This window comes from Peromyscus californicus, unplaced genomic scaffold, assembly GCF_007827085.1.
Source record: "Peromyscus californicus insignis strain IS unplaced genomic scaffold, ASM782708v3 Scaffold_11__1_contigs__length_118956290, whole genome shotgun sequence".
Lineage (NCBI taxonomy): Eukaryota > Metazoa > Chordata > Mammalia > Rodentia > Cricetidae > Peromyscus > Peromyscus californicus.
In genome coordinates this window covers 97226118-97254061 of record NW_026294402.1, presented here as the reverse complement: position 1 = coordinate 97254061, position 27944 = coordinate 97226118, and the positions used below count along the sequence as shown (strand labels likewise).

The 27944-nt window shown below is 43.9% G+C and overlaps 1 long non-coding RNA gene and 1 pseudogene across 3 annotated transcripts in view; both read left to right on the top strand.

Moving 5' to 3' along the window:
• LOC128097779 (uncharacterized) overlaps positions 1 to 16432 on the top strand; it is a 43713-nt gene extending 27281 nt beyond the window's left edge. For all 3 annotated transcript variants that reach the window (XR_008213993.1, XR_008213990.1, XR_008213992.1), the window contains one exon: positions 16219 to 16432. This is a non-coding gene — a long non-coding RNA (uncharacterized LOC128097779). The remainder of the gene's footprint in view (positions 1 to 16218) is intronic.
• A 6326-nt stretch (positions 16433 to 22758) lies between these two features.
• Positions 22759 to 27099, top strand: LOC128104733 (integrator complex subunit 11-like; annotated as a pseudogene).
• The last annotated feature ends 845 nt before the right edge of the window (positions 27100 to 27944 follow it).

Genomic DNA, 27944 nt, shown 5'->3' with positions numbered 1-27944 from the left:
TGTCACATTGTCTGGACCAGGGTCTCTGAGTGACCTTGAGAAACCAGTCCCAGAACTGTTTCATGGGAGATAGAAATTAACACCTACATAGTTTGAATAATTGCATTTTTGGAACTCTTTACTATTGACATGTGCCTTTACCTTAACCATAGCAAGAATATTTTTTTAATTTATTTATTTTTATTTCATGTGCATGGTGTTTTGCCATGGGTGTCGGGTCCCTTGGAACTGGAGTTACAGACAGTTGTGAGCTGCCATGTGGGTGCTGGGAATTGAACCCCGGTCCTCTGGAAGATCGTCCCTGCTCTTAACTGATGAGCCATCTCTCCAGTCCCAGCAGGAATATTTTAGGAAGGAAGGAAGGAAGGAAGGAAGGAAGGAAGGAAGGAAGGAAGGAAGGAAGGAAGGAAGAGAAGGAGGGAGGTAGGGAGGAAAGAGGGAAGGAGGGAAGGAAGAGAGGAAGGAAGGAAGGAAGGAAGGAAGGAAGGAAGGAAGGAAGGAAGGAAGGAAGGAAGGAAGGAAGTCAGAGTATCTTTGGTGCTATGATACAAGTGGAAACATGAGTTTAGGCAAAACAGAAAGACATGAAGACATGGAGGAGGCTGGCTGGTAGAATACATCCTTCAGCTGAATCTTGAGAGCCAACTAGTCAGGTCTGCAAGTATAGGCCTGTAATCTCAGCTACTTGGGAAGCTGAGGCAGGAGGATTACAAGTTCAAGGCTAACTGGGTAACTCTGTGAGACCTTGTCTCAAAAGAAAAAAAATATTTTTAAGGAATTTAGTGTCCATGCTCTTGCCTAGCATGTGAGAAGCCCTGGGTTCAATCGCCAGTATTAAAAACAGACATAAAGACAGAATCAAAGAAGAGAGAGGGAGTGTGTGTGTGTGTGTGTGTGTGTGTGTGTGTGTGTGTGTGTGTGTGTGTGTGTATGTAGAGAGAGAGAAGATTTGAACTAATTCTACTCACAGTGTCATACATATGTCATTCCTTTGGTTTACACAGTTGTTCATGTAACTCCTTTGGCTTCATACTCTAATTCCTACTCTGTTAAGCCTACCCATCCACACACATCACACTCATGTTTTCTAGGGAAGCCTTCTTCGGTCAGCTCCTTTCTCCAAAATTCCATAACCCTCAATCTTTATCATTTACTCATGGCACATTTCATATGTTCTCTCCCCTAATCCGGTGCTTTTCCTTAGCCGCCTCAGTGTCTAGCACACATCACAGACTGCAGCCTGTGTTCCCCAAATGAGTAACAAACTCACCTTAAAACCTCGGGGCTTAGGCCATGCGTGGTGGCACACACCTTTAATCCCAGAGCTCAGAGGCCGAAACAGTCAGATCTCTGTGAGTTCTAGGACAGTCTGGTCTACATAATGAGTTTCTGGAGAGCTATGTACAGAGACCCTGTTTCAAAAAAATCAGTCAAAACAAAATGAAGAGAGGAAAAAAAAAAGTACCTCTAGGCTTAAAACAACCATTTTTGTTTGTTTTGTTTTTTGCTTTTCGAGACAAAGTTTCTTTGTGTAGCCCTGGCTGTCCTGGAACTCACTCTGTAGACCATGCTGACCTCAAACTCAGAGATCTACCTGCCTCTGCCTCCTGAGTACTGGGATTAAAGGCGTGCACCACCACGGAATGGCTCATAGATTTCTCTTTATTGCACCTTTTTGGAAAAACATTCAGTAAAAGCTGCCATAACTGCAAGCTTTTAGAAATGGATTTTTGTTGGCTGTGGATGCGTGGTTGTGCCAAGTGTAGCTTTAGAGCAACCAAAGTCGGTGAATAAATGAATATCTTACTTCCTTCTCTAAAAACAGAAATGAAGGCTTGCCTGAACAGGCCCTGCCCAAACTCTAAAATGCCAGGAGCCAGAGCAAGCAAGTAGAGAAATCAGAGATAGGGTGCAGGGTGTAGTTGAGTAAGCCTGAAACAAGGAACACAGCTGCCCCCAGTCCTTCCAGCCAGCAATGATTCAGAGCTTAACACTTGGCCCCATGGGTCTGGAATTCAAAACCCGAAATACGTTCTCTTACCCCTTGAAGCAAACAGTTTCCCCTGCTAAGGCTATCTCAAAATGACGCGGAGGAAAGGCGAGGCTGGTGACTTTTCATTGGTATTTATTGTCCCTGCCTCCTTCTGCCTGCCGTAATTAGAGAGCAGAATGGTGGTGGGGGCGGGGTGGGAACAAAAGAGAGGAAGGGGGAAAGAGGAGGCTGGAGTTCCTCGGTTCCCCCACGGTGGACGTCGAAGTCTGGTTTTAATGTCGACCTGCCACAGTTTGGAATCCCCTAAGTTACGGAGCCCTCCCTGAAGACCTGTCCCGGTTGCCTTCACTGATGTGGGAAGACCCACCCCGAGAGCAGCGCCATCTGGTAGCAGCCCAGATGAAAAGGGGCGTGGCAGATGGAAGATCGCTCACCTTTTGCTCGCTTGGCCTTTTCTCTTGAAGCCAAGTGGGTTCATCCTGTTGCTGCGGCTGCCGATTCCTTCATTGGTCAGAAGCAGCGTTTCAGGGTTCCCTGGTGGACTAAGGACTAAGCTCTCCAGGAACCTTCCAGGTTTTCCACACCAGATTGGGACTGCTGAGGCAGACTCATGGACTGGGCAACCACCGAGTTCCAGGTGTGAGACAGATGTTGTTGCTATTTTAACGTAAGCTGATTTAATAATTCCTTTAATGTATATTCGCCCTGTGGGTTCTGTTTCTGGAGAACCCTGACTAGGGGTCAGAATAGGAGCTCTCCCCCGGGGACCAGAGCTACAGGGGAAATGGGCAGCCTGCTGCATCGGCTTACCCACTCAGTCAGAGCACCCTCTTGTGTAAATGGCAGTCAAGCCGGTTGGTGGTGGCGCATACCTTTAATTCCAGCACAGGCAGAGGTAGGTGGATCTCTACAGAGTGAATTCCAAGATTACCAGGGCTACACAGAGAAATCCTGTCTTGTAGAGAAAAAAGCAAAAATCCAAAACAAAAACGAGACTGGAGAGATGCATCAGAGATTAAGAGCACAGGTTCTTCCAGAGGACCTGGGTTCGATTCCCAGCATGGCCATTCACAACTGTCTATGACTTCAGTTCCAGGGGATCTGATGCTCACTTCTGGCCTCCATGGATACCAGGCACAAAAGTGGTACACGGATACATGCAGACAAAATGTCTGTACATATAAAATTCAATAAAAAAATAATCTTTAAAAAATCAGACTGGACATGGTGGCAAACAACTTTAATTCCAGCACTAGGCAGGTAGATCTCTATGAATTTGAGGCCAGCCTGATCTGCAGAGTGAATTTAGGCCAGTGAGACTCTGTCTCAATAATAATAAGTAATAATAATAATTTATTTTAAATGGCATGATCCTAAAGTGTTTTTTATTTCATTTAAGTTATATATAATATATTATGTTTGATATATATATAACGTATGTGACAAAGTAGAAGAAAACAGAATCAAATACTGATACTTTTTGACTAGGAAATATATTTATAAGCCTTAACGTAAGAACAGAGAGAGAAAAGCCACTGAAGACTGACAGAGAGACTGGGATTTGTGTGGCTGCATGAAAGCTCAAAGATGCAGTCACCACAGACAGAAGCCTGACATCTTAGTTACGTAAAGAGCTTCCAAAAATCGGTTTAAGAAATTAAGGCCCAAAGAAGTCACCCAACATCTGCACTCACAAATCACTGGAGTGGAGACATTTCTATGAACAAGCATGGCAAAGGATGAAAGCCTGCAGGAATCTCAGAGACATGAATCAAAACAAGGGGAAACATCATTGTTTTGTCCGGGACAATAGCAAAATTTAAAACAATCACTACCCCTGGCAACTGTGCAAGGATTAGGTATAATGCATAGTGCTTATCTATCATGTGACTCCGGGGAGACAATTTGTGGCCCTGAACTGAGAGCCATGAACAATATTGTTATGCTTGGACCATGCTACTCTACGCCTGGGAATTTACACCAAGGGAATAATCAAAAGGAAGGTTGGCATTTTTTTCTTGGTGATGGTGAGCATTCACGATGTCCAGAAAGTTCTGGATGGTCTGGCTCTGAGCCAGTGCTCCCAGGGAGTAGTGTTGGAGGATGCCCTTCTATACAAGTAGGAGACTATACCTACTAATGTGCAGGGCAGCGTAGGGATTTGGGTTGAAGAATAAGTAAGAGCAGACCCAGGGAAGGCAACACTGAGACTTGTGATGGTTAATCATGATTGTCGACTTGATTGTATTAAGCTCCCTGGAGATTAGTGAAGCATGCCTTTAGGCCAAGTCTTTGTTTCCATTTATTATTGGGGAAGACCTGTCTGTCCTGAACATGTGTGAGAGTCTGGGTGGAATAAGAGGAAGAAGAAAGTTGGCATCCTCTCTCTGCTTCCTGGCTGCTAGGGTCTCTCTGCTCTACCATGCCCTTTCCACAGTGACACTGCAGCTTTTGAAGTCAAAATCAGTTCTTCCTCCCATTAGATGTATCCATCAGGCATTTGGTCACAGCAATGATACAAGTAACTGACACCAGATAAAGTGAATAAGGAAAATCATCCTAAAATGTGCCAAGGTGGAGAACATGGTAGCTGCTTAGTCCACAAAAATGCATTCCTCAGTAGTCCCAGCCCGGTGTTGAAGGCCTGGAAACTCCCTGGAGAGCAGCTGGTATTCAGTCCACATTGGGAGGCCAGAGAAACTGATATGTAATGGCAGTGGTGGACGGGAGCAAAGGCAGGCAGGTGACTCTGATGTTTCCTCGGATCTCTCTATATCCGGGCTATCCACCGAAGGTGCTGCCTGCTTAGAAGAGAGCCTTCCCCCTCAGGCAATCCTCTCTGGAAATCCCAGATACATGCCTGGAGATGTATCTGCCAGGTGCCCCCAAATACTACCAAGTTGACAATCAAGATTGCACATTATACAAGGCTAGAGAAATGGCCCTGGTCCTGGAGGTTGGGAAGGCTACAGTGATCCCAAACACACAAATGCAGAACTATATCTTCTTGTAGCTTCTTCCTTGCCCCCATTCATCTTAGTGATGTCTCTAGAAGGCATTACCTCATCCAAATCTCCATTGCCTTGTCATTCTTTTACAAATGTAATGTTGTTTGTCTGAAAAGCATAAAATCAACACTTTTTTTCTTCTGCAATTCACTCTCTGGTAAAGATTCTTATGTACACATGGAATTAATAGCATGTGTGTGCTCTTCTGTTGTTTACCTGCTCTTGTATTTATTTATTGAGCTCATAGATCCAACCAGATGGGACACATAAAAATTAAGGGTGCTGAGACCTCTCCTTCTCATTGAGGGTCTTGGGAGATGAGAGCATCTGAGTTTTCATCACCCTAAGATTAGATTCCTCAACTAGTGTTGAGCATTCATGGGAGAAGCCAAAGGATCAGAATTGGTGAAGGGCTGTATGAAGTCCTGTATCTAAACAGTGCAGCTTTGGGCCCCATGCAGACAAGTTTGTGCAGAGTAAGCAGAGGCACACTATTGTACTTCTCTATAGAAGAGAAGTATTCTGTAGCACCATGGACCAGCTTGCTGTGTGTGCAAAGTTCTCAGCAGCATTCTGTGAAGTTCCCAGCAGCAGAGGTAGTGTGTGTAGAAGATGCACCAGGGATGGAAGGACTGCATCTGTCCCATGTGCTGACCAATACCAGAGGGATATCACATCCAGAGCCTCACATGCAACCCTTGATGCAAATTTCTGACAGAGAAGTTGGGTGGTGACTCCCAGCCTATGCAAATAGTGTGGTTTGGAGTGAGGATGGGGATGGGAGCTGAGGAGCTGCCCAAGGGGTTGTTCCCATATTTGATAATAGCACACTATCAAAGCTAGTACTGATCACAACTACAATCACAGTGGAACTGGGAGAATCAAGTTATATTTGTAATACTGAAAAACTAGCAAGAGTCTGAATGTCTAACCATAAATTACTGAATCTGTAATTCATTGAATGTATGCAAATCTAATGTTGAAAATATTACTAGCTGGGCGGTGGTGGTGCACGCCTTTAATCCCAGCACTCAGGAGGCAGAGGCAGGCAGATCTCTGTGAGTTCAAGGCCAGCCTGGTCTACAGAGCGAGATCCAAGACAGCCAGGACTATTTCACAGAGAAATCCTGTCTCAGAAAAAAAAAAAAAACAACAAAAACAAACAAACAAAACGAAAGAAAGAAAGAGAGAGAGAGAAAGAAAGAAAGAAAGAAAGAAAGAAAGAAAGAAAGAAAGAAAGAAAAGAAAAGAAAAGAAAATATTACTCATGGGGCTGGAGAGATGGCTCAGTGGGTAACAGCACTGGCTGCTCTTCCAGAGGTTCTGAGTTCAATTCCCAGCAACCACATGGTGGCTCACAACCATCTATAGAAAGATCTGGTGCCCTCTTCTGGCATGCAGGCATACATGCAGGCAGAACACTGTACATTAAATAAATAAATCTTTTTTTAAAAAAAAGTAGTTAATATAGTTTGTAACATGTTTGTGAGTATTCTGGAGTATTTCTGAGGAATAAGACTGAAAAATACTCTACTTTGAAAAAAAGAGAAAGTATTACTTACTGGGATTATATCACTAGCAATCCATGGAGTCTGTTTAATGATCAAAGAAATTTATTTGGGGGTTAACTCACAAGACAGAATAAAGTTATTTGTCACAAGATCCTGGAAGGGTGAAGCACAGTCCAGTGCTGTAATGCTGTTCTCTGGCAAGCTCTGCCCTGGTCCATCCCAGCATCCAAAACCACGAGGTAGTGAAGAAAGAGAGCCTTGCATGTGCATCCCAGGTCTTAAGGGTCCCTGAATGGCCACACCCCAGGGGCATGTACCTCAAGGTCATAGGTAGGTGTAACAGTTACCTGCTACCTTACTAGGGGTGGTGCTTCAGGGCATGGCTCAAACAGCTCCTACTACACCTCCCCCTTTTGTCTAAATAAGAAAGTTCTAACCTAACATAAAACTATATAAAATAGGAATGATTATTAAGTATTGTCCAGGAGAAATAATGAGTAATGACCTAAGCAAAATGGAACTATAATCAAAAAGAGCAATATCAAACAAGAGACATATACTAAAATCCAGAGACGTCCAGAACATAGGTAAATGGTATGTTAGATTATTCCAAAAGCTGTCCTATCCTGAAGAATCTGAATCTAGTACTTAATATGTTCTAGCTAAGATATGAGAAGATTGTAACTATAATTATTAGTCTTTAACCCCATCAAAGACCTGAGAAGGAATATAATAATACCTGAGAAAATGGGAAAATGCACATAAGCAGTTTTTGAAAATCTTTTGAGAATAAGCAGAGACAGCTGGCAGCCTGGACAGTCACCCAAAGTTTCTCAGCACAGATGGGGGATCCAATTTGGCTACAGGCCGAGAATATCTGACAGACCATTTTCAGAAGCAGGAATTTTGAAAGACCATTTTACCCTGCTTTGGCAGAATTCAGTAGTTACTTTTCCTTGTGTCCTGCTCCTCCAGAAAGGACAGCATTCATACTGTCAGCAGTCGAGGCAAGGGCAGTTCTTTGCCCAGTAGGCCATTATGCACTAGGAAGAAGACAAACTTCTAAATGGAGTGTCTTAGAAGTCCACCATTCTCTTAGGATCAGATTGGCGCTGCCAGGAACAATCATGTCTCATGTCAACAGAATTCTAAGTTATTTAAATACCATATTCTCTAGGTCTATAAAGTGTTTCATGATTACCTGTCCATCTGATCTATGTATCTGTAAATCTGGACAACCTAACTAACATAATGATATATAGAGATGACAAGCATGGGTGACTATAAATCTATAAGTCTTATCTACCTAAATAACCTAAGGACTAAGGCTTCATATATACAAGGTAAACAGTCTGTAAACAAATGTACAGTAAAAGGACAATGACCTCAAAATTGTGACAATACACAAAATATCTTAAACAGAGGTAGAAATGTATAGTGCAATATGCAATAACAGTAATTCTAAATATGTATCAATATACAAAATATCTTAGAGGTAGAACATACATACAGTGTGACAAATATAATTTTACATTTGTATCAATATACAAGATATTGCAAATAGGAGTAGAAATATATGTACAATACAGCAAAATAGTTTTGTATTTGTCTCAATATATAAACTATCTTAAATAGGAATATAAAAATAGTTTACATTGTATCAGCATACAAGAATAAGAATCCATAACTTTGCAAATTATCTAAGACTGATATTTTACTAAATTAGTTTGCTAGTATATACAATAATCTACCTTAATATCCTATACCTATCCATTCCCCTTTCTTTTTTTCTTAAGGAGAATACTGAGTCTAATTTTTGTTCCATCCCCAACCCTATAACCATCATCCATAACCCTGAGAAACATGAAACCTTTGGGAGAGGGGGGTGTCGTCTTTTTAGAATTGCTTCCTGCTGTTTGGGGGGGGCAACAGTATCTCTGTGGGATCCTGTAAGAAAGCTCAAATAGTTAGGTCTCAATAGGGCTAACTGTAGATTCTGCAGCCAATCTCAGAGTAATGGGCAAGGTTGTCTGAGGTCTGGCTAGAAGTGTAGTATGATTGACCATATCATCTTGGAACTGTCCTGGAGAATTTTTAGTCCAAAGTTGGTCGTTGAGTAATGTTCATGGGTACCATGACATCATTCTGGACTGGGTAGAGTCATTGTTGTGGGGCCCCATCTTCCTTCTGGAGACTTCAGAGATTGCTGTTGGAAAGACTTATTTTTTATTGTAGAAAACTTGTTAAACATTTTAATATTAAAATGGAAAGTTTGGATTTATTCTGGATAGAGAAAGGATTCTCCAAAAGCAAGGACAAGCATAGAAAGAAATAGAATCTTGACAACAATGGTCCCTAAATTACTGGTTTTCTTCTGCCCCACACCAGGTAGCTCTTCTGATATGATACAGAATCTCTCATTTTTTTTCTTTTAGCAACATGCTTGGGTTTAGAGAAGGAGAGAGTCATATTCCAACTCCAAAACCAGCTTGGTTTATAATTGAATCGGAACCACAACTTTTCTAGAGTTAAAGAGATATAAATGTTAGGCAGTGAGCTATTGCCCTGTATATAATGGTGCCAATAGGTTCTTTCCTTCTCATGTAGATATCTGGGTATTAAAGGCCTTATGATTTCTGGAAGATGGGTATTTCTATTATCCTGCATGCTGGGCTCCACATGAGCTTGCAGTGTGTCCACCCAAATTCCCCAGAAAGCAGGTGTTGTAATGACAGCTTATGGATGGGGGAACTGGCAGATGTTGTAATGACAGCTTGTGGATGATTCAGTTGAGTGGCAAGCAGGTGACTGAGCCAGGATCCAAACTCAGGATGTCCTTGCTTGCAGCCAATCTGCTTAGCTTAATGTTGGAGACCACAGAGGTTTCCTAGTGAGATCTGAGTTTGCTTTACCAGCAGGGCTGTGTAAGAGGATGATTGGACCATGGGCCTGGGTACCAGGTATTTGGAAAGGTCTACACTTGGCTGTATCTAGCAAGGGGGAGGTCTTTTGCCTTGTACCTTGGCATTGTTATAAAAAAGCCTTTTTGAATAAAGTTCTAGGCCATTGGGTTTTGATCCAAGCCCTCCCAAGGCTATCCTGGGTTTCTATCTTTCCTCTCATCATGTAGGTCTCTTTCCTTCTATCTAAATCTCCTATCCCTTACTCCTCAAGAGTACCCTGGTCATAAAATGTGGGGGCTGGTTGCCCACAAATGGCACCTAAACAGGAACCAGGGACTTGGTGAAAGGAGTGTCAGGGGACATCGAGGGTGTAAGGTATGCTGATAATGAATTGTAAAGGTGACAGTATTTTATTCTCGGGAGTGAAAGTAAAGTGACTGAAAGATGCCCAAGTTAAAAGTGAGGCTGCAGCAAGTGTCTGTCTCTGTCTATGTTTCTCTGTCTATGTTTCTCTGTCTAGGTTTCTCTCTCTCTCTAAGTTTAGTTTATAAATTATAACTTTAAGTAAGTTATAAGTTTAGTTTGAGAAATGCATGTTTGGGTACATTAGGATAGAATAGGCTTTAGGTATAGAGATATTGTAAAGGTTTAGGTAAACTTAAGGTAGGTTTTTCCCGACCTGGGACATAGAAAGCAGTATCCATAGCAGACTGCCAGCTTGGCAGTCAGAGTGGCTTCAGAAGCTCTAGAAGCCGCCAACAACAGCAGATGACAGAGCCAGAGTAAGTGGCGGCAGCAGCTGAGACCTGCGGGACATCAGTGCAGCATAGGTGGCAGACGCCCAAGAGACAAGAGTGGGCAGCGAGGGTCTGCAAGCTTTCTGCTGAGAAGAAACCACAGTGAGGAGCCGAGCAGAGACTCTGTGCCACAAGAGAGGCAAATGGCAGGCAGCAGCTTGGAGTACAGTAGAGAGAGCAGACCCTGGCAGTGAGTGCCCAGCAGAGAAGCCACTAGAGAAGCAGTCAGATGAGCAGCTGAGATGTGCTAGAGTCTAGGGAGCTGTAGAGGTGAGAGTTGCGCTCCAGGCTGAACAACCAGACTGGGGCTCTGAGGGAACTGCTGAGACTGATGCAGCCTGAGCTCCTAGCAGCAGGGTATGGCTGGAACTGTGGAGTTGCCCTGGGCCTACATTCATCTGTGCAAGCAGGACAGCATACAGAGGTTTCTGGGACTTGGGATGCTGAGCACAGGGCCACCAGTGAAGCAGGTAATGGGACCGGAGGTAGTAGCTGGGTTTCCTCCTGGAGCCAAGGTTGCTGTAAAATTTCCATGGCTCAGCTCATAGCAGCTGGAAAAACCTTGAGCCTGTGAGGTGTAAGGTAATTGAAAGCCCTCTAGCCTCAGGACAGACAAACTGGGACTGTGAAAGCCAGGAGCCAAAAGCCTTGTAGTTTCTGTTTGCTGGCTGCACAGAGAGCTTTTTCAAGTAACTTGTAACAGCTCAGTTACTATGGCAGTTACTTTTTCTTGAGGCAAGGTTCTTAGCATTTATGGCATAAAATGCTGCTGTAACTGAAAGTGCCTCTGTGTCTGAGAACAAAAGTTTCAGAGATGCTTGTTTGAACTAAAATTATTAACTGCAAAAAGGTTTTGGTTGTGAGAAATTATTCTTCATATTTGGAAGTGTAAGACTGGTACCAGAATTAATTTTTTGAACTTTTTGGACTTAAAAAATGAGATAAAACTACAAAAAGTTTTTGGCTATGCGTTTCTTCATATTTGGAAAACTGGTACCAGAATTTATTTTTTGAACTTTTTGGACTTAAGAAATGGGATGGACAGGAGTGATTTCATTGCAATGGGACAATTTTGAACTTACTTATGCATATAGATTCTATCAACGGAGTGATGATTTATGAACTATTTTATGGAACTATTTTTTTATGGAACTGTTCATATAAAAATAGAACTGTTATGGAACTTGTTTTATATTAACAATGGAACTGTTTAAATGGAGAAGTTTGGGTTTATTTTTTCTAATCAAGCTCAAGATACAGTTTAAGAAATTATAAAGAAAGGGGGAGTTAATATTCCTCCATCTATTTAATTTTTTAAAATATTTTCTTGTTACTTGAGTGGACTGATGTTAACTTGTGTTAATGTACCCTAAGTTTTGTATAGTTCTATTAAGAGATTGCTTTAAAGTATAAAAAGCTTTTCAAGTGTTAATGGTTATATTGAAAATATTGCTTTTGAATGTAGGTTTGTTGGAATTATAATTGTATATAGTAATATTTATGTTAGAGTAATATTTATGTTAACTATTTATATTGATGCACCATGGTTTGGTGAAGTTAAGAGATTATTTAAGTTTGATGCAGATGCATCAGAAGTTTATACTGTGTTTTGTTAGTAAGAAATACAAATGGGCCGGGCAGTGGTGGCGCACGCCTTTAATCCCAGCACTCGGGAGGCAGAGCCAGGCGGATCTCTGTGAGTTCGAGGCCAGCCTGGCCTACCAAGTGAGTTCCAGGAAAGGCACAAAGCTACACAGAGAAACTCTGTCTCGAAACACCAAAAAAAAAAAAAAAAATACAAATGGTTATATTAAGAGATTGTTTTGAAATGTTTTTTTTTTTTTCGAGACAGGGTTTCTCTGTGTAGCTTTATGCCTTTCATGGATCTTGCTCTGTAGACCAGGCTGGCTCGAACTCACAAAGATCTGCCTGCCTCTGTCTCCCAAGTGCTGGAATTAAAGGCATGCGCCACCATCACCCAGCTGAAATGTATTTTTGCTAAAGTTTTTAAAATGTTAATGGTTCTATTAAGAGTTTGCTTTTAGATGTAAGTTTGAGAGAATTGTAATTATGTATAGCAATATTTATGTTAGAATTATATTAACCTGTTTATTTTTGGTGAAGCTAAAGGAGTCTTTAAGTTTGATGCAGTCACATCTGGAGTTTGATTTATTTGATGCGATTGCATCAAGAGTCTATTGATTTAAAAAAGGGCTTGGTATAGCTAAGACTACATCTTAGACCCGTTCAAAAGGGATATTCCATCGTTATCAACCTCTAGTCCTTTATTGGGAGGTGTGACAGCTATGGAGATTGCTGTGAGCTCTTAATGGGGAGCTTTTTAAAATATTAAGAAGAGAGATCTTTTGGGGCCCACAGATGTTTCCTAGTGAGATCTGAGCTTGCTTTACCGGCAGGGAGAGAGAGAGAAAGAGAGAGAGAGAGAGAGAGAGAGAGAGAGAGAGAGAGAGAGAGAGAGAGCGCGAGAGCGTGAGCCTCTTCTTTGGCCTGGAGCTCTTCAACTTAGGCTGGCTGGTCAGCAAGCTTTAGGGATCTGTCTGTCTCCCCGCTGCTAGGTTTACAAGCTTATGCTACCACACTCACCTTCTCTTTGGGTTCTGGGGGATTGGACTCAGGTTCTCATGCTTGTCTGGCAAACACTTTATGACTGAGCCATCAGCCCTACTCACTTATTTTTAAAACTATAAATGCTAATGGAGAGGGAGAGATGAAAGAGAAGTGGGGGAGGTGGGGGGAGGGCAGGAAAGGAAGAATAGATTACCAGTTTCTGCAGTGCCTAGAAAAGTCCTGTGAGACCTGGGACAGTGGCCAAGGGTGGCCTTGAGCAAGGAAAGTAGAGCCAGATTACCACAAGCCTGTGGAGGACAGACAAAGCTAAGGCTTGATTCCTGGACTTCTCTTGGCTGCACTTCCTGCCCTTGGGTTTCCCCATTGATTCACAAAATACTTACTGAATGCCTGCAGTTGCCAGGCAGGGTCAACAAGACAGAGACTGTGTCCTCAGAGGCCCCACACTTCAAATCTATGAGTACATACTGTGTGGTACTTTGGACGGTAGGACAGAGAAAAAGCAGAGAGAGGTGTAAAAGTTGTAAGGCTCCAGATTTGAAAGGGGTGTCAGAGAAAGTAACGTCAGCTGGGTAAAACCAGAAGGAACCAGAAATCTGGGAGAAGGGCAGGGAACAAGCAAGGCCCCTGTGGTTGGAGCAAGTGGAGGAGAAGAGCCAGTGAGTGAGGGGCAGGAAGCACTGGGAAGGGACACATAGGGATTTCCACCTCAGAGGGCCTGTGACCAGAGATGGGAAACTGAGTGGATTCTGAGCAAGAGCCACACAAGCTAATTTACATGTTAAAGCAGTGGTTCTCAACCTTCCTAATACTGTGACCTTTAATACAGTTCCTCATGTTGTGGTGGTCCCCCCAACCATAAAAGTATTTTCATTGCTGCTTCATAACTGTAATTTTGCTACTGTTATGAATTGTAATGTAAATATCTGATATACAGGGTATCTGATCTGAGACCACTTGTCCACCCCAAAGGGGTCACAACCCAAAGGTTGAGAAATGCTGTGTTAAAGTATGGCTCTGGCTGCTACAGGCAAGAGTTATGAGAATTGGCAAATAAAATTTCATGATGTTAGTTGAGCACAGTGGTGAACACTTGTACTTGGGAAGCAGATGTAGGAGGATCACAAGTTTAAGTGCTCCAAGCCAAGCAGGGCTTCACAGTGAGACCTGCTTCAAAATGACAACAAAACAAAATATTAAAAAACGAAAACCTTCACACTGTCCAGTAAAATCTGGGTTTCAGGCAAATACTTGTTAGTATAAGTATATTCTATATATTTGTGAAATTTATACTAAAAAAAATTATCCCTCGCTTATGCTTATCTGCAATGAAAATGTTATCTCTCGTGTCCTATAGTTGATTTGGCCCCACCTGAACACGGAAAAAAGGTTTGGGGCATAAAAGTGAGAGCAAGAAAGTGAGCAAAGATGTGTTTTAGTTTACCAGGTGAGAGAGAAGCATGGTTCTCACTGGGAAGGGAACCAGATGGCAGGTTGATGAGATCCAGTTGAACTCCATATGTATATACACCCTCCTCCCTTTATGTCAGCTGTGTTAATTTATTGTACCACAAAAAAATAGAGAGAAAGGATGGTGGTCAGTTCAGAGGATGTGGGCAGGACCTCCTAGCATAAGGGAAGGAAGTGGGTTTTACCACAAGCTTCCTATCATTTTAGGGAAACCATGAAAATAGAATAAATTCACCCAAAGGTGAAGTTACCCAGAAAAGTCCCTCTCCTTCCTGCTCAGGGACATGGTGGTCAGCCCCTGTGGAGTGACAGGAAGAACTCTGGCTGTGCCATTTCCTTTTTGGTACCCTGTCCTTTAGCTGGGTGCCAGCAGACAGCTCTTAGGAGGGGGAGGTGTAGGAGAGAGCCTGTTGGGGAACTGTCAACTGTGATGCATTGTAGTGTTTGGATCTTTTGTTGTGAGCCAGTTTGATGAGGATTCTTGAAGAACAGGGGTCAGCACCTACAGATTGTTAGCACCAAAAAGCCGTGAGACCCCCCTGGACCAGTATACTGAGTCCCAGTAGGTGCACTTTGTATAAGGTAGTACCATGCCTTTATGAGGTTGTTATATAAATCATGTCCCTTTATCCCTGTCTGTGTCAATATGTGTTTCCTAAAATATAAATATTCCCCATAAAACACTTTGTGTGTTTATGGCTATGTTTTGTTTGTTGAGATGATCTCATGTCAGCAAGGCTGGCCTTGAGCTGATCCTCCAGTTTCCACCTCCCAAATTTTGTTGCTTTTTCATAGATTATCATATGCATATTGCATTTTTATCAGAACACATAGAAATGTTGCATCATGAGACCCTGTTTTGATTTTTTTTTTTGTTTTTGTTTTTGTTTTTCAAGACAGGGTTTCTCTGTGTAGCTTTGCACCTTTCCTGGAACTCGCTTTGGAGACCAGGCTGGCCTTGAACTCACAGAGATCCTCCTGCCTCTGCTTCCCGAGTGCTGGGATTAAAGGCGTGCACCACCTTATTTTGATTCTAGGCATGCCCCATCACACCTGGCTGAAAAGAGTTTATTTGAGACAGAATATGAACAAAATCTCAAAGTAGCAGACCTGCAGACAGACATCCCCCATCAGATCATCCTCAGTAGTCCCACACTCTGGGCAGTGGGGAAGCCTAGCCTTGCCTTTTAACCATACACACCCCACTTTCTTAGAGCAGCCTTGGGTCTGTCTGGAGTAGCACACCCTTGTTTGGCTGTTTTCCAAAGGGTCTTTAAGAAAAAAAAAAACAAACAAACTCAAGGTCTCCAATTTCTGTCTTTCTAAATTGTTTCTCTTCCACTCCCCAAGATGCCAGTTTGGGTATATGCTAAATGAGAGGCCCCACTGTATCCACCTAAACTATACCGGGGGTTGTATATGCAGAGGATCCTTTGTGCCCAGGGCACAGGCTCCTTGTGTAACAGGAGCCTCATATGTTGGGATCTCTGCCTCCTCACTGTGAGCAGGAGAAGAGGAGGGAGCTGGGAGGTGAACCTCCTGTGCAAAATCCTGCAGCAGTATTCTTTCATCCTTTACTGCAAGATGGGCAGGGTCCTGGGCAAAATGCAAGTGCAGGGCCTCCTTGCTCAGAATACAGAAAACACTACCAAAGATCCTGAACTTTGAATGTTTTTCTTTCTTCTTTATTTATTGTGCCATTTTATTTGCTACTTAATGTCATTCTAAGGAAGGGAAAATGAAAATTTTCCAGTTAGTATGAATTCCACTATTCATCATTATATTCCTCCCTGCTGTTTTAAAAGAAAATGTAAGAGTATTTAACTCACATACAAAATTATGAGTTTATAGTTTGTTTCATAGACTAACAAATGCATGTTGTATTTTTATCAGAACAAATAGAAATATTGTGTCATGTGACCTTGTTTTGTTTTTGTTTTGAGCCAGGATTTCATTTCATCTACACTGGCCTTGATCTCCATGTATGATGAAGGATGACCTTCTGATCTTCCTGCCTTCAGCTCCAGAATGCTGCGATTATAGGAATGTACCTTACACACTGTTTTATGTGGTACTGGAGATGGAAAGCAGAACTCCCTGAATGCTGGGCAAGCTTTCTGTCAGCTGAGTGACATCCCCAGCTCAGAGCAGGAACTTTTTAGTTCTCTCCTCCTCCTCCTCCTCCTCCTCCTCCTCCTCCTCCTCCTCCTCCTCCTCCTTCTTCTTCTTCTTCTTCTTTTTTTTTTTTTTTTTTTTTTTTTGGTGTTTTGAGACAGGGTTTCTCTGTGTAGTTTTGGTGGCTGTCCTGGACTTCACTCTGTAGACCAGGCTGGCCTTGAACTCACAGAGATCCACCTGCCTCTGACTCCTAAGTGCTGGGATTAAAGACATGTGCCACAACTGCCTGGCCCTAGTTTTCCTTCGTGTGTGTGTGTGTGTGTGTGTGTGTGTGTGTGTGTCTGTCTGTCTGTATGTGTGTGTGTCTGTGTGGTATGTGCATGCAGAGGTTCAAAGTGGATGTCTGGTTTCTTCCTCGGTAGCTTTCCCCCTTATTTATTGAGACAAGGTCTCTCTCTGAACCCAGAGCTTGCCAATTCTGCATATCTAGCTGTCCAGCTTGCCCTGGGCTCCTGTCTCTGTCTTACAAGTGCTGGGATTACAGGCAGCCACCACATGCCCATCTTTTAAATGGGTTCCAGGGATCCAGTCCTTACAATTGTGGGACAAGTGCTTTATCCACTGAGCCGTCTCCCTGGCCCATAGTTTTACTTCTTGATAGGTATACACAGTCTCAACATTTTTGCCTCTTTCCCCTGATAGTTAAAGGGCAGAAAAGTCAAGGGATGACTGGATTGCCCTACATGTCTGTTACCAGGTTCACTGTAAAGGACTAGCTAACAAGGAAGTACTGCAAAGAGACTGTTCCTTAATTCTTTGTGTTCTCCAGACCACCCCTGCCTCCTTTCACATTCAAAATGAGTTCACTTTTGGATGGTAAGGGCAGCTTCTAAGCCCTGTTTTAGTCATAGACATGGCCTGCCACCTTGGATCTTAGCACTGTGGGTCTGGCAGAATCCTATGACTCTAGGATATGGCAAACACTTCTGGGGTACTGCATTTGCAAGTGCAGTGGCAGGGGACGGGCACACTCCCACTTCTCTAGGACTGCACTTATAAAACTGCATACAGGGATGGGGATGGATCTAAATTGGGAGAGTTCTTGTCTCACACGCATGAGGCCCTAGATTTGGTCCCCAGCACCACATAAACCAGGAGGAACATGTAATCCCAGGGAGGTTGACATGGGAGGATCAGAGCCAAGGTTATCCTCAACTATATAGCAAGTTTGAGGCCATTTTGGGATACATGAGGCCCTGTTTTGAAAGGAGGTGGCAAATAGCTTTACTCCTAGCACTTAGGAGGCAGAGACAGGTGAATCTCTGTGATTCCAAGGACAGCCTGGTCTACACAGCAAGTTCCAGGCATCCAGGGCTACATGGTGAGATTCTGTCTCAAAAACAAGACAAATAAAAAAAAAAAAAGAAAGAAAAAGGAAAAAGGGGAAAGAAAATAAAAGATATAAGACTAATTTAAACTTCACAGTGACACACATACAGCAAGGTCAGTGAGATGGCTCTGTGGATAAAGGTACAGTCAAGCCTGATGACCTGAGTTTGATCCCTGGATCCCACGTGGTAGGAGGAGGGAACCAACCCCCACAATCTATCCTCTGACTTCCATGTGTACAGAATGCACAAAAGCAAACAAATCTATGCAAAAAAAAAAAATAAAAATGGAGGAGGAGGAAGAGGCAGGAAAATAGCAAAGCAGTGCCCAAGTGTGGACCTGAGTTTCAGGTGGATGTGCTCTGGCAGCGCCGTGGCCGACATTACTGATGCAATGCAGTATGAGGGCAGGAGCTGCAAAGCCCTGGGCCATCATGGTATGCATCCTCTCAGACTCATATCCATTGCCCCAACAGACCTCGTGTAAAAAATAACAAGCTCAACAATAAAATTACTAAGAATTTCAAGATGCTGACAGCCCACCATGAAACCTAGTGTGGGCCTTCTGAGCAAGAGGTCTCTGCCATCCTACAGGACCACAAAGCGGGCCAGGCATCCTGGCATCCTCTGCTGGAGGGGCCCCCTCCCTGTGAATTGTGTTTCTAAGCAACCTCAGGTCTCTTCCAGTTCACCGTTCCTCCAGGCAACTGAGACAGAGACTGTTGGCCATCTGGTGTCTGTCTTCCTTTTCCAGGTAACACTTAAAGCTGAAGGGGACATCTTCACCATTTTAAATTAGATACAGCCGCAGAGGCCTGAGCCTCAGGCAGATAATAATACAGTTTCTGGGAAGGGCCTTCAGACAGAGAGAGGGTGAGGAGGGCTGACTCACACTGCTTTCCTTTTCCTTCTGGTTGGTTGTGTTGGACAGACGGTAACAGTTTCAGCAGCCACTGGCTTGGACCCTGTAGATGAGGACCACACACAGGTGGGGTCTTGTACACTTTCCCGGCCTGGGTGGCCACCCTTCGGGCTTTTACGTGACAAAATAAATCTGTGTGTATGTTCTAAGACACTAGTAAGGTGTGTGTCTCTAGGCTGACTGTAAAAACAAACCCAGTTTCTGTCTGACAGAGCATCTCTATGTCTGGTGCCTATGACACAGGAACTTCTGGGTCTACAAGCCAGGTGGAGGCCCAGGGAAGCCAGGAAGGGGACTCTCTGGCTCAGATATGTAGCCATCCAGCTGCCTCTAACTGTGGCTGCTGAGTAAATCCTCCCCCCCACTCCCCTCTATCCCTCCTGAGGAATTTGTCTTAGATCTAGGGTGGCAAAGAATCGCCCTGGGGCTGGGAGGTACTGTCTTGTGCACAAAGGTACTGTTGGAACACAGCCAGGCTTGTTCGCTTCCGTTCTGTCTGGGGATGCTTTTGAGCTATGAAAGCCATCCTGGGGCATATCACGAAACCCTGTCTGAGAGAGAGAGGGGAGGGGGTGAGTACTTAGCTTCTTGGCTGCCAGAGCTATGTTTCCTCTTAACTTTGTCAAGGATTGTAAAAGTTACATTCGACTCTGTTTCCTTTGTCCCGTGTTTGCGGTGCAAGCATGAGGCCTTGAGTTCAAATCCCCAGCACGGATGTAAAATCCAGGTGTAGCAGTGTGTGTCTGTATTCCCAGGGCTGGGGAGAAGGACACAGAAGGGTCCATGAGACCTGTGGACCAGCTAGAACAGCTGAATCAGTGAGCTTCCGGTTCAGTGGGAGACCGAATTATTGTAGAAGATGGAGAAGTGGCTCAGCAATTAAAAGCCCTTGCTGATATTCTAGAGAGCCCGAGTTCAGACCCGAGCATCCACATTGGTGGCTCGTAACTACCTGTAATCGCAGTTCCAGGGGATCTGATGACCTCTTCTGGCCTCCATGGGCACCCGTACACAAATGGCATATAAACATAAGTGAAAATTAAAAGTTAATGAATCTTAACTTTTTTTGAAGGTAGAGAGCAACTGAAGAAGACACCTGACATCATCTTCTAATTTTCACATGCACTTACACACATGAACATGCATCCGCATACACATACAAACACACACACATACATCACAGATGAAACAAGGTGGGTGATCTTAAGCTAGGTGTGGTATAGTCCATGCATGTAATCCTAATCCCAGCACTCCAAAAGGAGGATTGTGAGTTCATGATCAGTCTGTGCTATCAAGTAAGATCTTGTCACAAACAAACAACTCTGATGATTATTAAGCATCTACAGATCAAAGGAGACTATCTCAGACACCATAGTCCAAACAAGTATCATCTCATTTTTCTTCTCATTATTCAGCTCCATTTATAAAACCCTCAGCTGTTCTTTTTATAATTGGTTGTTTTAATGGGATGCCTTTTTAAAAAATGTCATTTATTTATTCTATGGGTATTCTATGTATGTCTGTGTGCCATCTGGGTACTTGCTGAGGTCAGAAGAGGGCATTGGATTTCCTGGAACTAGAGTTACAGATGGTTGTGAACCTTCATGTGGATGCTGGGAGTTGAGCTTGGGTCCTGTGGTAGTTTGAATGCTATTGGCCCCTATAAGCTCATAGGGAGTGGCACTATTAGGAGGTATGGCCTTGTTGGAGGAAGTGTGTTATTGTGGAGGCAGGCTTTGAGGTTTCCTATGCTCATGATACCACCCAGTGTCTCAGTCAACTTCCTGTAGCCTGCAAGATGTAGGACTCTCAGCTCCAGCACCATGTCTGCCTGCATGCCACCATGCTCCCCATCATGATGATAATGAACTGAACCTCTGAAACTGTAAGCAAGCCATCCCAGTTAAATGTTTTCTTTAGGAGACCGGAAAGATGGCTCAGAGGTTAAGAGCACTGGCTGTTCTTTCAGAGTCCCAAGTTCAATTCCCAGCAACCACATGGTGGCTAACAACCATCTATAATGAAGTCTGTTGCCTTCTTCTGGCATGCAGGATACTATATACTTAATAAATAAATAAATCTTTTAAAAAAAATGTTTTCTTTATAAGAGTTGCCGTGGTCATGGTGTCTCTTCACATCAATAAAAATTGTAACTAAGACAGAAGTTGATACCAGAGGTATCAACCGGGGTATTGTTGTAACAGACCTGACCATGTTTTTGGGAGGATTATGGAAGGACTTGGTATTTGAGTTATGAAAGCAGTGGAATGCTTTAAGCAATGCTTAATGGCCATACTAGTAGGAGCATGGAAGACAGACATACTAACAGTTATTTGAACTGTTGGGGGCTCACTCAAAGGGTTTCAGAGGAGAAGAATTTTAGTATGTTGCCTGGAGATCATCCTTGTGATATTTTTGTGAAGAAAGTGGCTGCTTTTTGCCCTTGTCCAAAGAGTCTGAGAGCCAGGTGTGTGTGTGGGGGGGCACACCTTTAATCGAAGCACTGGGAAGGCAGAGGCTGATGGATCTCTGAGTTTGAGGTCATCCTGGTCTACAGAGCAAGTTTCAGGACAGCCCAGCTTAGTCAGTGAAGGACAAAAAGCGGGTGAAGATGTAATTGAATGAGGGTGCCATGTTCCAGCCCCAGTAAACAGCAAAACTTGGCAGCTTTGGCCATGTGGTTGTGGCTTTATAGTTAAGGACAGAAAAAAAACAGTATAGAATTTGCCTCCATGCCTAAAGAAAGCTGCTGAGACCAGGCATGTTTCAGGGGTATACCTGAATGGAGGCCTAGTAGAAAGGTCATTGTGTGAAGCCCTGAATTTGAAGCCTGGATTGCCTTGAAGAACCCAAGGTGTTAGAGATACCAGAGTTATGTGATACCTGCCAAGGAGAACTGCTAACAGGAAGTGGAACCTGTAGTGGGAATTCGCTCTGCCCGTGACCTTGGGCTATCTGGCTTGATAGAGCTGGTGTTTCTTATCTGCCTATATGACTGCTTAAAAGGGAGGAGAAAGGGGGTTGTGGTCTCTTGGGTGGTAAAGACTGGATCAGACAGCGTGAAGCAGCCTGTGATTGGTCCCCAGCTCTTCAAGGACTCTGCAACTGAATTTACCTTATCCTGTATCAGTGAGTCTGTTTTACCCATAGAACCCCTAAATAAATAAATAAATAAATAAATAAATAAATAAATAAATAAATAAATAAATAATAGTAATATATACAGACCATTGAGGATCATGGTATATATATATATATCATTGAGGATTATGTTACAAATCAGTGTGGGGTTCCTCAGAAAGATGGGAATTGATCTGCCTAGGGATCTCTCTGTACCACTCTTAAGGATGTGCCCAAGGGATGCTTTATCCTACCATGTTCATTGCTGCTCTATTCGTAATATCCAAAGATTAGAAATGGCCCTGATAGTCCTCATCAGAAGAAATGGCTAAAGAAAATGTGGTACATTTACAGAATGGAGTATTACTCTGCCATTAAAAAAAAAATGACACCATGAGCCAGGCGATGGTGGCGCACACCTTTAATCTCAGCACTCGGGAGGCAGAGCCAGGCAGATCTCTGTGAGTTCGAGGCCAGCCTGGTCTACAGAGTGAGTTCCAGAACAGGCTCCAAAGCTACACAGAGAAACCCTGTCTTAAAAAAAAAAAAAAAAAAAAAAAAAAAAAAAAAAAAAAAAAAAAAAAAAGGACACCATGAAATTAGCAGGCAAATGGATGAAACTAGAGAAAAATCTTCCTGAGTGATGTATCCCAGACCCAGAAGGACAACTATGTTATGTATTCACTTATATGTGGATATTAGCTGTAAAGTCAATGATAGACAAGCAACAATTTATAGAACCACAGAGTGTAGTTATAAAGGACTAGAGGGTACAGAGAGATCTTGTTAGGAAAGGAAATAGAAAAGATAATGTATAACTATAATTATGAATGGATGGGGTGGGACAGGGGGGTCAAGTAGGGAGGGGAAGGGGATTGTGGGAAGGAATACAGATAGAAGCAGCTAAAATTTAGGGGCATTTGAGGGGTAACACGGAAACCTAATACAGTAGAAACTTCCTAAAATGTATACATATAAAAAGGCAATCTAAATGAAATCACCAAATAGAGAAAGAAATGTGTTGCAGTCAACAAGGATGAAAGGAGTTGGAGCTCTGACATCAGACATGGAGATGCAGAGTTTGCAGTTTGCCCAGCTGGTTTTCGGTCTTGCTTTGGTCCAGTATTTCCTCACTGTGCTCCCTTCCCTACATTTTGGAATGGTAACGTATGTCCTGTGCCATTATATGTTGGAAGTATGTGATCTGTTTTTTCATTTTGATTTTATAGGGGATTACAGATAAGAGATTACATGAATCTCAGAATCTCCGAAGAAACTTGGAACTTTGGACTTTTAAACATTATTGAGATTGTTATAGACTATGGGGACTTTTGAAGTTGGACTAAATGCATTTTGCATTATGATATTGTTATAAGCTTATGGGGATCAGGGAGTAGAATATGGTGGTTTGAATGTAATTGGCCCACATAAGCTCATAGGAGGTGTGGCTTTGTTGGAGTAGGTATGGCCTTGTTGGAGGAAGTGTGTCACTGTGGGGGCAAGTTTTGAGGTTTCCTATGTTCAGGATACCACCCAGTGTCTCAGTTGACTTCCTGTTGCCTGCAAGATTAGTACTCTCAGCTCCAGCACCACATCTGCCCGCACCGCCGTGTTCCCCGTCATGATGATAATGCACTGAACTTCGGAAACTGTAAGTAAGCCACCACAACTAAATGTTTTCTTTCTAAGAGTTGTCGTGGTCATGGTGTCTCTTCAGAGCAATAAACACCCTAAGACAGGTCCGTCAAAAGAGCAGCCAGTACTCTTTACTCTGAGCCACTTTTCCAGCCCCTGAAGTAATTTCCTCATAAGCAGGTAGTGGCAGATTATCTGACTCATGGAATTTCAGAAAATGTCTTTATTTGCTCTTCATTCTGGGTGGAAAATTGACTATAAAGTTTCAGATTCAAATATATTTTTTTAAAGATTTATTTATTTATTAGGTATACAGCATGTATGACTGCAGGCCAGAAGAGGGCACCAGATCTTGTTACAGATGGTTGTGAGCCACCATGTGGTTGCTGGGAATGGAACTCAGGACCTCTGGAAGAGCAGTCAGTGCTCTTAACCTCTGAGCCATCTCTCTAGCCCCAAATATTTTTTAAAAACTTGGAAAACCATGCTTTTCGTCTGTAGCAGCCAACTGCTTTGAAATCTGACATCAAGGCAGATATCACCTCCGATCTGTATTTGGCCTCTTTTTTTCTTTCTGGAAGCATATGTGTGTTCCCCCTTAAGTTCTGAAATTCCACCCAGATACACGTGAGTGTTCTCTACTCGTCTCCATTGCACTTAGAGCGTCCCTTAAAACCACACCAAGCCTGGGGCCAGCAAGATGACTCAGTGGATAAAGGCACTTAAGACATGACAACCTCAGCTCAATCCTGGGGACCCACATGGTGGAACAAGAGAACCAACTCCCCCATGACCTCCATTCATGAGCCACGGCACATGCATATCTCCCTGAACACACAATAAATGAATAACTGTAATAAAAATTAGAAAAGGAAACAAATAAAGCACAAAACTAAAACATTTTTTGGCTTAATGCCAAAGATATTAAGAAAACCACGATGGACTCAGCATTACAACCGCGAGGATGTCAGTTTATGTTCTCATGCGTGGAATAGGATGTTAGCTTGCGAAGGGCGGAAGGATTCTTCCAGTCTGAGATGAAGGGCCCCTCTCTCCTCAGTCGTCACCCACAGCCCCTCCCCACAGACAGCACCAGCATCTCTGCTTCCGTGGGCATCCAGGTAGGTAAAAATGTTAATACTGGTGTATATTATTCACTTTTTACAAGGTAGGGGCTGCTGAGATAGCTCAGTGGTTAAGAGCACTTATCCACTCTGCTGGTTGATCTGGGATCGATTCCTCCACCCACATCAGGCAGCTCACAATTGCCTGTAACTCTAGTTCCAGGGGATCTGATGGTCTCCACCAGCACCTGCACATATGGTGCACATAAAGCCACTCAGGGAAACATACATATAAAAATAAATGAAGAAATAAATCTTAAAAAAAATAGAAATACAAAGTATACACCCCACTTATTTGGCATCTCTTAGGTTACATTGGAGCTCAGCAGTCAGTTAGCTTGCCCTACAAGTGCATCAGAATTAATCACATCAGTACCTGGTTGATGGATATTTTGGTCATTTTAAATTTGATGTCTGTAGTAGTTTGAATGTAATTTGCCCCCATAAGCTTATACGGAGTGGCACTATTAGGAGGTGTGGCTTTGTTGGAGTAGATATGGCCTTGTTGGACGAAGTGTGTCACTGTGGGGAAGGGCTTTGAGGTTTCCTATGCTCAGGATACTGCCCAGTGTCTCAGTCCACTTCCTGCTGCCTGCAAGATCTAGGACTCTCAGCTGTTTCTCCAGCACCATGTCTGCCTGCACGCCACCATGCTCCCCACCGTGATGATAATGGCCTAAACCTCTGAAACTGTAAGCAAGCTACCCCAGTTAAATGTTTTCTTTATAAGAGCTGCCATAGCTGTGTGTGGGAGTCACGGTGGCTGGATATAGGGCCTAAACTGCGCGGGATGTCTGAGCCCTTTCTGCGGGCGGTACATGACCCTAGACCGGCATTTGGGGTCTGCATGGATTGACAGGTGTCGCCCCAACTTGCTCACCACGGAATCCACGTATGCAACAACCACCCGAGACTCCAAACGCTGCAGAGAGCGAGATTTCCTTAAGAAAGTTCATGAGACTGTGGAGCGTGGTGGGAAGGTGTTGATCTCTGTGTTTTGCACTGGGCCGGCCACAAGAGCTCTGCATCCTGTTGGAGACCTTCTGGGAACGCATGTACCTGAAGGTGCCCATCTACTTCTCTACGGGCCTGACAGAGAAGGCCAACCACTACTACAAGCTCTTCATCACCTGGACCAACCAGAAAATACGTCAGACATGTGTCCAGAGGAACACGTTTGAGTTCTAGCACATCAAAGCCTTTGACTGGACATTTGCTGACAACCCAGGTCCCATGGTTGTGTATGCCACGCCTGGGATGCTGCATGCTGGCCAATCTCTGCAGATCTTTCGTAAGTGGGCAGGAAACGAGAAGAACATGGTCATCATGCCTGGCTACTGTGTGCAAGGCACTGTGGGCCACAAGACCCTTAGTGGGCAATGAAAGCTGGAGATGGAGGGGAGTCAGGTGCTGGAGGTAAAGACGCAAGTGGGATACATGTCATTCAGTGCCCATGCAGATGCCAAGGGCATCATGCAACTGGTGGGACAAGCAGAGCCCCGAGTGTGCTGCTGGTGCATGGCGAGGCCAAGAAGATGGATGGGGTTCTTGAGGCAGAAGATTGAGCAGGGATTTCGGGTCAGCTGCTACATGCCGGCCAATGGTGAGACAGTGACGCTGCCCACGAGCCCCAGCATCCCTGTGAGCATCTCCCTGGGGCTGCTGAAGCGGGAGATGGTGCAGGGACTGCTCCCTGAGGCCGAAAAGCCTCGGCTCTTGCGTGGCACCCTAACTATGAAAGACAGTAGTTTCCAGTGGGTATCCTCAGAGCAAGCCCTCAAGGAGTTGGGCCTGGCTGAGCACCAACTGTGCTTCACCTGTCGTGTGTACCTGCATGCAGGACATATGCAAGGAGCAAGAAACATCCCTACGTGTGTACAGCCACCTCAAGAGTACTCTCAAAGACCATCGTGTACAGCCCCTCCCTGATGGCTCTGTGACTGTGGAGTCTGTTCTTATCCAGGCTGCCGCCCACTCAGAGGACCCTGGTACTAAGGCACTTCTGGTCTCCTGGACCTACCAGGATGAAGAGGTGGGAAGCTTTCTCACAGCACAGCTCAAAAATGGCCTCCCCCGGACCCCTAGCTGACATGTAACCACCAGCAGCCTACCACTCTATTGGTGAAATTATTAAGGCCACTCCACGTAGATAAAAGGAGATTTATTTAATGGCGTAACTTACAAATTAAGGGATAGGTAGGTCGCGGAGTCTGGGGAAGGTGTATCGCAGTCCAGCGGTGTTCTCTGGAGCTCTGCTTGGTACACCTCTCCAGTCCAGGGTCCCGCAACAGAGAGAGAGCCCGCCGATCCAGATCTCAGGTCCCCAGGCGCCTCCTTTCGCCCCGCCTTGTAGGCGTGACAGTTGCCGAAGTCTCAATGGGGGTTGGAACTTTCAGATCAAAGCTGGAATGGCTACCCACTACACCACTCTGTCTCTTACTGTTTGCCCAGCAGAAGGACCAGGGCTTTGGCTTTGGGAGGTGGGTGCCCTGAGTAAATGGAAGCTGTAACAGGGCCACAGACTCTGTCCTAGGGACAAGACCAGAGTCACAGGCTGGCTAAAGTAATAAAAAGAGTTGCCATGCCGGGCTGTGGTGGTGCACGCCTTTAATCCAGCACTTGGGAGGCAGAGCCAGGTGGATCTCTGTGAGTTCGAGGCCAGCCTGGGCTACCAAGTGAGTTCCAGGAAAGGCGCAAAGCTACACAGAGAAACCCTGTCTCAAAAAAACTAAAAAAAAGAAAAAGAAAAAGAAAAAGAAAAAAAGAGTTGCCATAATCATGGTGTCTCTTCACAGCAATGAAAACCCTAACTAAGACAATGTCCTTCAGGAAACACCCCTCTAGTGAATTTATTCAAGGAATGAGCTCCTAATATCACCAGTGCTGGTACAAAAAGTGAGGTATTTTGTGTTATCATTATTTTTTGCAGTTCAGAGACCAAACCCCAGGGTCTTGCGCATACCAGGCAAGTGCTCTACCATTGGGAGCCTTTAGGCATTTAAAATTTTGATTATTAGGGGTTAATTTATGCCACAAAAAGGTTGTACTATTACATTCTCCATAGTGTTATCTGGGTGTCTGATTCCTCCCTTATTAATAATACCAGATATTATCAAATTTGCAAAGTTTGCCCTTTTGGTTAGGGGTGGTGGTGCATACCAGTCATTTCAGAACTTAGGAAATTAAAGCAGGAGATTAGGGATTCAAGGTCATCTTCTTCAGCACACAGAGTTCAAGGCTAGCCTGGGCTATGTGCAATTCTGTTTCAAAACAAAGCAAATGAGCCCATGAGCCCGGGATGGTACAGACCTGAAAGTCTAGCACTAGGGAGGTTCTCCATGAGTTTGAGGTCTACAAAGCTAGTTC